Source organism: Oryzias latipes, chromosome 1 (assembly GCF_053564925.1).
Source record: "Oryzias latipes strain Hd-rR chromosome 1, Olatipes_Hd-rR_3.1".
NCBI lineage: Eukaryota > Metazoa > Chordata > Actinopteri > Beloniformes > Adrianichthyidae > Oryzias > Oryzias latipes.
The window spans coordinates 21,920,836-21,931,544 of NC_136237.1; the positions used below are offsets into that span (position 1 = coordinate 21,920,836).

The following is a 10,709-nucleotide window of genomic DNA, read 5'->3' on the forward strand; positions in this document are numbered from 1 at the left end:
GTTTGTTCAACATTGCAAGTCTGACTCTCTATTTCAATTCAAGTTATTAAACTGAGTTATATTCATTTTAGTTCTCATTTTTCCTATATAAAAGCAGTAAAAAGTGTCAAAGCACCCTCAAAGCAAGATCAAAAGAATTTAAAAAATTCTAAGAAAGAATTATAAGTAAATGTGTAAAAGTGTCAGAATTGTAAAAAAAATATTAGACCATAAATACACATTTAAAAAGTTTTATACCAAACATCAACTAAACCTTTGTCAACTCTAGGCTACCTTTAAGCAATGATTTTGATCAGTCATCAATTTTTTTTCTTTATGGGAGGCACATGAAAAGGATATTGTTAACTGACATCTTTGACTGACTTTGAACACGAAGCTCAGTTCTGTCAGTTGATGGTGCTGCAAAACTATTCGTTTTATTTGGAAGTTTAACTTTAGGCCTTTATCATGTGCTGTAAAAACAAAGACACAAGCTTTCCAATATTTCACATCTGGAAACCTTTTCAACGTAAAATAAGCAACTTGTCTTATCTTTATCATTCACTGTAGAAAAGTCTGTGCTGCAGCACACACTAAAAACTCCATAGTTAAAAATAACCTAATTTGGCTTGATCTTAACCCAACTTTGAAGTTTAAAAAAGGCTGACTTTTTTTCTGGGTTATTACTAGAAGTGGACGCTTGAAGGTGCGTTCCCGAGGGCAGTGTGAACGTCGCTTAAGTCAAATTATTCATGGATGACTTCAAGCTAGCAGCTGGAAGATTTCTTGCTCTTACAAAACAGGTATAAGATCCAGTCAGGTAATACTAGTTAAAAAAATACCACGATTTTAAGTCACAAAAACCTAAAATGATAACCCAGACTTTTTTTCATGAGTCTGAAAGAAGCTGCTCCTTTCATTTGAGAGCAATATTCGGCTCCATCCCTCGAGTTACAAAGTCACAAACGAATAGTCACACTTGTGAAATATTGAATTCATTTACATCCTTAACCCTCATTCAGTGAGTCATTTGCTTCCCCGTTTGCACCTATATTCATAGTCGACTCCCTAACAAGTAAACTGCTTTGGTCAGATTATGACAGCTAAAAGGTAAGATGTCTGGTTTTGACAGAGATATCTTGTTATCTGTCAAATTCACAACACTGAAAATCCTTAAATCGTCATTTTCAAAACTTTGTATAGTGTGTTTAAATAAGTGTCCTAGCCACATCAAAGAACAGGCAAGGAATAGAAGCAAGTTTCCCCAAATGACAGGAAAGTAATGAAAAAGAGAAAAACACTCTTATCTGCTCTCAAGCCAAAGTGTCTTTAATTTGTGTCTGAGCTTCCTCCACTTCCACATCTGTCTGTTTAAATTACGGCGTGTAACTCATTTATAATTAAACATCATACTAGAGTGATATCTCCGTTTGCCATCGGCATCTATAATGTGCTGGAACATCTAGAACTCATTTGAGAGTGCGGGCAAAAGAATCAAGGCCAAACGTATGTCATCCTAAATTAGATTTATTTTTTCACACTGCCTGGACGTATTTAGAGGAAGTTCCTGCAGGTTGCATCTGAAACAATAGAAGTTTGAAAGATTTGAGGACATGTTTTCAAAGGAGGCAGAAAACTAAAGTGAGATGAGATGTGAGGTGATGTGACTTCTTCCAATAACCTTACATCACATGAGCTTATTAGAGTTCTGTCTTTGTGACCTTTCTTTGCTTTCTGTCTGCTGCTGCAGCTCATTTCTGAACACCAAAAGTGTGCTCGAATTCTCTTCGAGTTCCACTTCAATCATCTTTTAATCTGTCCAAGGTGTTGTCTATGTAACTAATACTATCTTTTTAAACAGCCTTCTTTCATCTGCTTCTGATTTACAACGATTTGTATAAAGAAATATTCAGAGATGCGATTTTCAGCTTAACGTTCATTATATGTGTCCTCCATCATGAGAAAAATGCCACAACAACACGTTAAAAAGACCAAAAAGCCTATTTTAATTAGAGTGGGTCTTCAGACACTACAATTTTGTTGTATTAGATGTACAACAAAGCCTATTAGAGGCTCCGTCTTATGTGAAATGTACTTCTGCAACAGTAAAGAAGGTAAATTGACAGACTGGCAGACAGTTAAATCTTGGCGTTTTTTGTTGTTGGTAACCTGAGCATGAATTGAGTTTAATTTACTATTTACAGTTATATGACTTTTGTCAACTGCATCATTTGTTGCTGTTGACATCTATTGTCAGAAAGAGATGCAGTGAAGCAAAACAAGAACCCCAAGATGGAATCCAGCTCTCGCTTGGCTGGGTGGTTAAACAGAGTGTGTGTCATGAAGGTCTGAAAGCAAAATAAAAATGTTAAAAGAGCAAAATTTTAATGAACATGCAGAGGAAGTCTTAATGCAAAGAGAAGAGCTGGAACCAGAAAGTAGGTCTTTAGTACAAGCGGAAGAAAGTCAGAACAAATTTGCATGCAAGCAGACACTTTCTGGAGGAAAAGTATCCCTCCATCATATTTTAGGCTTTTGATTAAAGCTCAAACTTATTAAAAACATATTAAAAATTTTTGGGTTGGAGAGGTTATTTGCAATTCAGAGACAAAATATTCTCACAAAACTAGGCAGAAAAACCGAAAGCTTGAACATGACATCTCAGAGGACCATATAGATTGATCTATGTCTTCTCATTCCTGCGTAACATGTTACATCAGGATGAATGTCTAATTAGAGCTTATAACTAATTCAAATGTCAGTACTCCCCACTGAGCAGCTCTAAACTTCCCTGAAATTGTATTTATGTTGCTGCAAATTTCTTTCTCAGCTTTCAGATATTATGCAAAGCACACCCTGCTTTGTTTGATCCACTTGCAGAGTTGCAGGTGAAGGTAAAATAGTGAAACTTCAAACTCCAAAGGTTTTGTGTTCCCGTCTTCTGAAAAACACTCAAAGAATGTACATCATACCTACTAGGCAAAGGAACAAAGGAACCACTTTTTCTACAACAAGGATCTCAATCATATTCAGTTCAAAAACGTAAACACACCAAAGAAAGCAGCTGTTAAAGTGCACTTAATATTCTTAAACAAGCCTTCATTGCTGTGTTATGTCTAGAATTAATTCAGTTAGGTCCTCTTTAAAAGTTTACTTGCAAATCTAAAAACTGTTCCTAAATTGTAAAATCTCATAAGAAATTCTCATTTTGCTTAAAAACATAATGGCATTTTATTGTAAATTCTAGGAGTTTAACAATTAAATGATTAATCAATGTTTATCTAACAGGATCCAACCACATTGATCTGGTTATTGAAAGGATTTATCCAAGATCGATCTAGTTGGATAAATCTGGTTGGTTGAATTGATTTGTCCAACCAGATAAAGCTGTCTTAGGCAAATTGTTAATCGAATCGACCTATACCATAGAAATATAATTTCAAACTGAAAAAAATCGAGTATAATCGTATGAACACCACATGCTAAAAGCGCATTCAAAAACCCACGTTCAGCATGTTCTTGAAGGCACCACAAACGTCCTCTGTTTTTTTTTAGCTTTATGCTTCAGGAAATATTGGTTATTTTTCTTGGTCATTTTCAGTCATGTTTTGTTGGGTTTTGTGCTCATATAATCATTTTTAGCGAGTTGGCTTTCTGTTTTTCCCACTGCCACTCTTAGGTTGAAGCCTGTAATCATTGACTTATTAAATATTTTAGTGCAAAGTTTGAGTTTATGCTTATACCACTTTTCTTATATTTTGGTTGTGTCACCTTAAATTTGTTCTTTAATGGTTTAAGTTCCTTTTACTAATTTTTAAGTTTAAATGATCAGTTTTCACAAACCTCTAACACTGCAAAAGCAAGAACTGAATTTGTGAACCTTAGAATTACTGACTGATGTTGAAGAGTTTCAAGCATTTGAGAATCCACAGAAAATATGAATACGGGTCTCTGAGACCCGTATTCATATTTTCTGTGGATTCTCAAATGCTTGAAACTCTTCAACATCCACAACACGTCATCTGGAATTCAATGGGCATGTGGAAAGCAACCCTAGAAGACAGCTTCAGTATCTAAAGTGGTATCTGCCAATAGGTTTTCCTGTCCTCACTGCTGTTCTGTATTGGTCTGAGGTCCCTCAGCCAGATCATCATCAAGACTACAACATTGACTGTGGAAGGGAGCAATTATTAACTGTTTGGTAGGAGTGAACGAGACATTAACTTACTGATCCACACCAGCAGGACTGGTGTTAGAATGCCATTCAAAGTGTTCCCAGATGGTAGTTTTGAGAACTTTGGAATTTCACAGGCAAAATGGAAACCACAAAGAAGCTACAAAGATGAGCAGCAACAGCCAAATACCTACATGGTAAATGGCGTGTACCTATATAGCACTTTCTACCCTCTTTCGGAGGCCCAAAGCGCTTTACAGTCACAGTCCCATTCACCCATTGACACACGTTCACACACTGATGGTGGCTCCGCTGCCGAACACTGGCGTCAACCTTCCACCAGAGGCAATGTGGGGTTCAATGTCCTGCCCAAGGACACTTCGACACATGGGCGTGCAAGGTGGGAATGGAACCTGCAATCTTATGATCATGGGTCAACCGCCCTACCGCTGCACCACGGCCCCCCACATGGTGCAAGCAGTCATGAGAAATCAGTTGAACAGCACAAAGTCCAGACCAAAAGAGGAGATAGAGACCACTGACACCAAGACATAGAAGCTCCTTACAAGGCATGGGGTAGATTCAGCAAGATTCAGCACCTTGAGACCAAGGTTTATCAAACTCCAGGCCTTGAGGGCCAGCTTCTAGCTGGTTTTTCAGAAATCCTGCCTTATCTGCTGCTGATTGTTTGGATCAGATGTGTTTAGCAAATAAGGAACTTCAATGGCAGGTTGGTTGGAAAACATGTTAGACATTGGCACTCAAGGCCTGGATTCTGACACCCCTGCTTTACACAATGAGGAAGGAGGGAGGTGGAGGACTAGAAAGTACCAGAGCCACTATACAAGATAGAGAAACAACAAAGATCCGGGAATCTATCAGGAAGAGAGCTCCAGATGACAATGCACTGAGTGATTACCTCAGGCAGTTGAAACTTGTGATAGAATAAAGGAAAGAGCAGGAACCATCATGGAAGGCCAAACCCCTGCACAATATGTAATACTGGCAAGTAGAGACAGAAAAGCCTGGGCTGAAAAGACTCTATGAGGCACTAACAATGGCAGCACAGGCACAGGCTCTAACTGCAAGATCTATAGGGGTCAGGATCTACCACTCTTGGTAGGACTCCAGTTGCAGGCTATGCAAAGACACCCCGAGACAATCCAGCACAACTCTTTTAGCAGATGAATGGATCTAAACTGAGCTTGAGAACTATGTGCACCTTTGCTTCTGTTTGAACTCAAAACAAAGAGAAGACATTTTGTGTTGTGTAGTTTTACCTTTTAGAACAAGGGGCTATTGAACGTTTTATTCAAAACTATAAAAACAATTTTTTATTGTTTTTCATTTGCTTTTATTCTGGTGCCCAAAGCATTTGAACAAAGTTGAGAGTAGGAGGTTGTGTTAATCGAAATTTTAAATGTCAATTCTTTTACTTTTCCTGCACATGACTATCTGCCACAAATACACTGTGTCGCCTTGTGATCACCATTTCCCTGAAAAAAGCATATCAGTCAATCATACACAAGTATGTGATTGCCTTAGATGTGGAGGCAATAACCACACATTCTTTTCAGTGAAAATAAAACACCAGAGGCTGTACAAAAGTCACACTGATTGACATACAATCACTATGTGACTGTGATCTTTATTATACTATATGTCAGGTTTGCAGATCTGAATTTATGTGTGTATTTCAAAGTAGAATTGGTAACTAGGATTAGTGCCACTACTGTGGCAGGTCCACATGGCTTAATGCTCTGCTCTCACACTCAGTGCTCTCATTATCATTTCTCTGAGGCCAAAGGAACATACAAACTCTATGAGTATTTGATTCTGTAATGATATTCCTGTATGTGAGTCGGAGCAATCACACATCAGTGAAAATGACAAAAGTTGACTAAAGACAGCACTCATTTCACAACATTTGTTAAGTCTTCAGTCACTGAATATAATATATTCTAATGTAATGTGTTTCAGAAGCAGATTAGGAGAGGAGGTAAACTGTGGAAGCTACAATCATCATTAGTCTGTGATGGTTGGCAAATGGTCGATGCTAAAAAGGTATGTGCCCCCAAAATCTCAACTTTGTCTTTCAAAAATGTTGTTGTTTTTTTTTTTTACAAGTTAAAACGTATACTGATTAAAATACTGAAAACAACAAAAATCAAAAGAAAAAACCCTGACCACCTTTTTGTTCCCCGCCTAATGCTATGTTCACGCTGGCCTCAGCAACGGGTGTTCAACCAACCACTTCCAATGAAAAATTTGTAATCTGTACACATGCTTCCGTGTTCAAGACCCTCACGTTTACCCCTCAATATGCAAGTTTTTAAGTCAGTATTCTGGCTCTTCGTGCAAAACAACAAATTCCTGAAAGGACCTTCAAAGTCAAACCGGTTGAACTTTGACCAATTAGGGACTCAGTTGAGATAGTGACTTAAGAGTAATTTCTTTTTCAATTCACGGAAATGGCAGCCATTTGAAAATTGATCAGGAAGAAGAAATTAATAATTGCGGTTTGTACCTGGACAGAATTATCTGAATTATGAGACTGTTCTGACCTCATACATGTCTTCCATATATCGAAATAGAACTGTGAAAGAAAAAGCCTGGAGCAACTGTAGGTACATGCAACAGTACTGGGCAGCAGCAGTTCAGTGTGAACACCTTATGCTAAAAGCCTTTTCAAGAACCCACGTTCAGTGTGTTTTTGAATGAGTGGCACGTGCCTGGCATGAACATAACATTATGCTCCACATTTGGTCATTGCCATTAGGTTTGGTATCATGACATTTATGTCCAGATCACATACCCGGGTAAATGTTGGTATCGCTCACAAATGCAAAGTGGAGGGAAAAAAATAGCAATTTGGTAACGCTTTCTTTTACAGTACAGTACTTACAGTGTACTTAAGTGGTATTTACATGGTACTTATAGTGTAACCACTGGGTACTTTCAGGGTACTTACATGGTACTTTTTATGGAATTTACTGGGTACTTACAGTGTGTTTACATGGTACTTTCTATGGTACTTTACTGGGTACTTACATGGTACTTTTTGTGTCTACTCTGTACTTACATTGTACTTACTGTGTATTTATATGGTACTATTTGGTTCATACCTATGTGGTACATACTGGGTATTTATAATATTCTTACTGGGTATTTACATGTTGTGCAAAGGTGTCTTTTATGGTACTTACCACATGTAAGAACAAGGTAAGTACAAATAAAGTACCTTGACCTTTAGGTCTGCACTCGCTGCACGTTTCATGGTATTTACCATGAATTTACCAAAGAAACTACCCCTTAAGTACAGTGAAACTGTAACTGTAAAATAAAGTCTGCCCTATTTCCACTCAACTACATGGTACTTTCATTACTAAATACCGGGTATGTTCACTTGAATAGTACTTGGTACTTACCCCTTAAGTACAGTGAAACTGTAACTGTAAAAGAAAGTCAGCCCTATTTCCACTCTATTACATGGTACTTTCATTACTAAATACCGGGTATGTTCACTTGAATAGTACTTGGTACTTACCCCTTAAGTACAATGAAACTGTACTGTAAAAGAAAGTCAGACCTATTTCCACTCTATTACATGGTACTTTCATTACTAAATACCGGGTATGTTCACTTGAATAGTACTTGGTACTTACCCCTTAAGTACAATGAAACTGTACTGTAAAAGAAAGTCAGACCTATTTCCACTCTATTACATGGTACTTTCATTACTAAATACCGGGTATGTTCACTTGAATAGTACTTGGTACTTACCCCTTAAGTGCAATGAAACTGTACTGTAAAAGAAAGTCAGACCTATTTCCACTCTATTACATGGTACTTTCAGTAGTAAATGCCACTTATTACCTTCCCGTACAGTGTACATGAACACACTTGGTCTTCTGACCTCACCACATGAGACAATGCTAACCTGTTGGTAAGGGTAAAGTAACTACATTGTAAAAAAAATATACTGGCCTGATTACTTCTTGTAACATGAGGCAAGTTTAAAGAGAAACAAGACAGCTGTGAAAACAACAATCTTTAATATGATGCATGTCTGCAGCATACAAAGTGTCATCACAATGAAACAGGTTTTAAGTACAAAACAGTACAAAGGAGAATTCCAAAAAACACATTATTGGCCTGAGGGTCGTGCTTTTTGTCCAGTTTGGTAAAGGTGCAGGACTTCTTCAGGGTTTGTAACTGCAAGAAAATTCACAATATGAGCTCAAGTGAACATAAAAAGCATAACGACTTTGATGAAATACAAAATAAATTTTACTTATTTAATCATTTCTGTAATGAGTTTGATAAATCTCTATGAATTTTTTTATCGCTTTGACTGTAATGCTTGAAATTAATCAAGTACTATCCTCATTTAAAAACATGATAATAAATTATTCAAAACTTAACTTTTTTTAAATATTGTTCTAAAAATGAACTTTTTTAAATATATATTATATAATGTCAGGAAAATATGTAAAACAACAAGGCTAAATAATTAGTTTTAATACTAAAAACCCCCCGAGTGTGTGTTTTTGTTAAGTATGCCAGGGGAAGTAAAGTTGCAAATTCCCAGCGCACTTGAATGCAGCACAACTACCCCCAAAGTGAACGTGCAGATTAATCCGGAGAGCCTCGAGGCGCGCGCAACAGTTTGAATTTCTCTTCATCTGGCAGGTAAGCCAGTGTTTTTTTTTTTTTTAAATATTGGATAAATTACATGTAAATATTTAAACTGATCAAACTTTATAAAGAAGCTAACCTCGTGATTTCAAGCCGCTATCTCTGTGTTTGAAACGTGACGTAAGAGCCTGTCTACCTTACTGCAATAATTTCAGTTATTTCATGTATACATTTTCAAAGTTTGTAATGAAAATCTACAAACATTTTTGTTACTTACCAGGAGAGAGGCACCTGTAAAACAAGCACGTAGCCTAAGTAATAAAGTCTGTTGTTCTGTGCTCGTTTGACTGAGCGCACGTCTTTCTGGGAAAATCAAAGAAAGGCGTTTATTTAAAATAATGATGACGTACTTCCGTCTTTTTACCGCTTTAGATCAGCTATGGTGAAGAAGACATCCCAGACGAATCCGTGAAGCCACAGGAGAGTAAGCTAAAGTAAGCTAAATCCACCAAGTGGACATATTATTTACATTAATGAAGAGTTTAAATGCCGTTTCCCCATTTTCTTTTCTTTCGCCGTTTTTATTTTATTTGTATTTATTTATTTATTTTCAAATATGATAGAGACAACAATACCACCCAACAGTGAATGTAAATGTTTGAAAATTAAAACATATTTTTGTGAATAACTGTGTTGAATTTGAAATTGCCTATTTATTTATTTTTTTCCTTTTCTTTTACACTGCCATGTTTTTCATGCTAATGCAAATTGTAGGTGCGAATAATATTTATAAAGAATAAATACACACAGCAATTGCCAATTAAAACATTGCTTTCGTCATTCTTTGTCTAAACAAATTTGATTTTTTTATGGCAATTTTGATTTTTTTTCTTTGATTTCTTTTTTGTTGTTCTTGTTTATGTAACTAAAATATAAAGTTGTGAGTAATTTATTGTCATGTTCATAAATGAGGATAATTGATTAATTTCAAGCATTACAGTCAAAGCTATAAAGAATTCACAGAAATTTATCAAACTCATTACAGAAATGATTAAATAAGTACAATTTATTTTGTATTTCATCAAAGTCGTTATGCTTTTTATGTTCACTTGAGCTCATATTGTGAATTTTCTTGCAGTTACAAACCCTGAAGAAGTCCTGCACCGTTACCAAACTCTGCTGAAGAAATTTTGACGGACAAAAAGCACGACCCTCAGGCCAATAATGTGTTTTTTGGAATTCTCCTTTGTACTGTTTTGTACTTAAAACCTGTTTCATTGTGATGACACTTTGTATGCTGCAGACACGTATCATATTAAAGATTGTTGTTTTCACAGCTGTCTTGTTTCTCTTTAAACTTGCCTCATGTTACAAGAAGTAATCAGGCCAGAATATGTTTTTACAATGTAGTTACTTTACCCTTACCAACAGGTTAGCATTGTCTCATGTGGTGAGGACAGAAGACCAAGTGTGTATGTACACTGTACGGGATGGTAATACGTGTACATACCCAGCATTTACTACTGAAAGTACCATGTAATAGAGTGGAAATAGGTCTGACTTTCTTTTACAGTTACAGTTTCAGTGTACTTAAGGGGTAAGTACCAAGTACTATTCAAGTGAACATACCCAGTATTTAGTAATGAAAGTACCATGTAGTTGAGTGGAAATAGGGCTGACTTTCTTTTACAGTTACAGTTTCACTGTACTTAAGGGGTAGTTTCTGTGGTAAATTCATGGTAAATACCATGAAACGTGCAGCGAGTGCAGACCTAAAGGTCAAGGTACTTTATTTGTACTTACCTTGTTCTTACATGTGGTAAGTACCATAAAAGACACCTTTGCACAACATGTAAATACCCAGTAAGAATATTATAAATACCCAGTATGTACCACATAGGTATGAACCAAATAGTAC

The 10,709-nt window shown here is 36.5% G+C and overlaps 2 long non-coding RNA genes across 2 annotated transcripts; one reads left to right on the plus strand and one right to left on the minus strand.

Moving 5' to 3' along the window:
• Positions 1-7,027: 7,027 nt before the first annotated feature.
• LOC144994256 (uncharacterized) lies at positions 7,028-9,225 on the minus strand. The gene is made up of 2 exons (XR_013657710.1): positions 9,069-9,225; positions 7,028-8,368 (listed from the first exon to the last, which is right to left on the minus strand). It is a non-coding gene; the product is annotated as an uncharacterized LOC144994256 (long non-coding RNA).
• On the plus strand, positions 8,320-10,125 carry LOC144994255 (uncharacterized). The gene is made up of 3 exons (XR_013657709.1): positions 8,320-8,845; positions 9,224-9,285; positions 9,930-10,125. It is a non-coding gene; the product is annotated as an uncharacterized LOC144994255 (long non-coding RNA).
• The last annotated feature ends 584 nt before the right edge of the window (positions 10,126-10,709 follow it).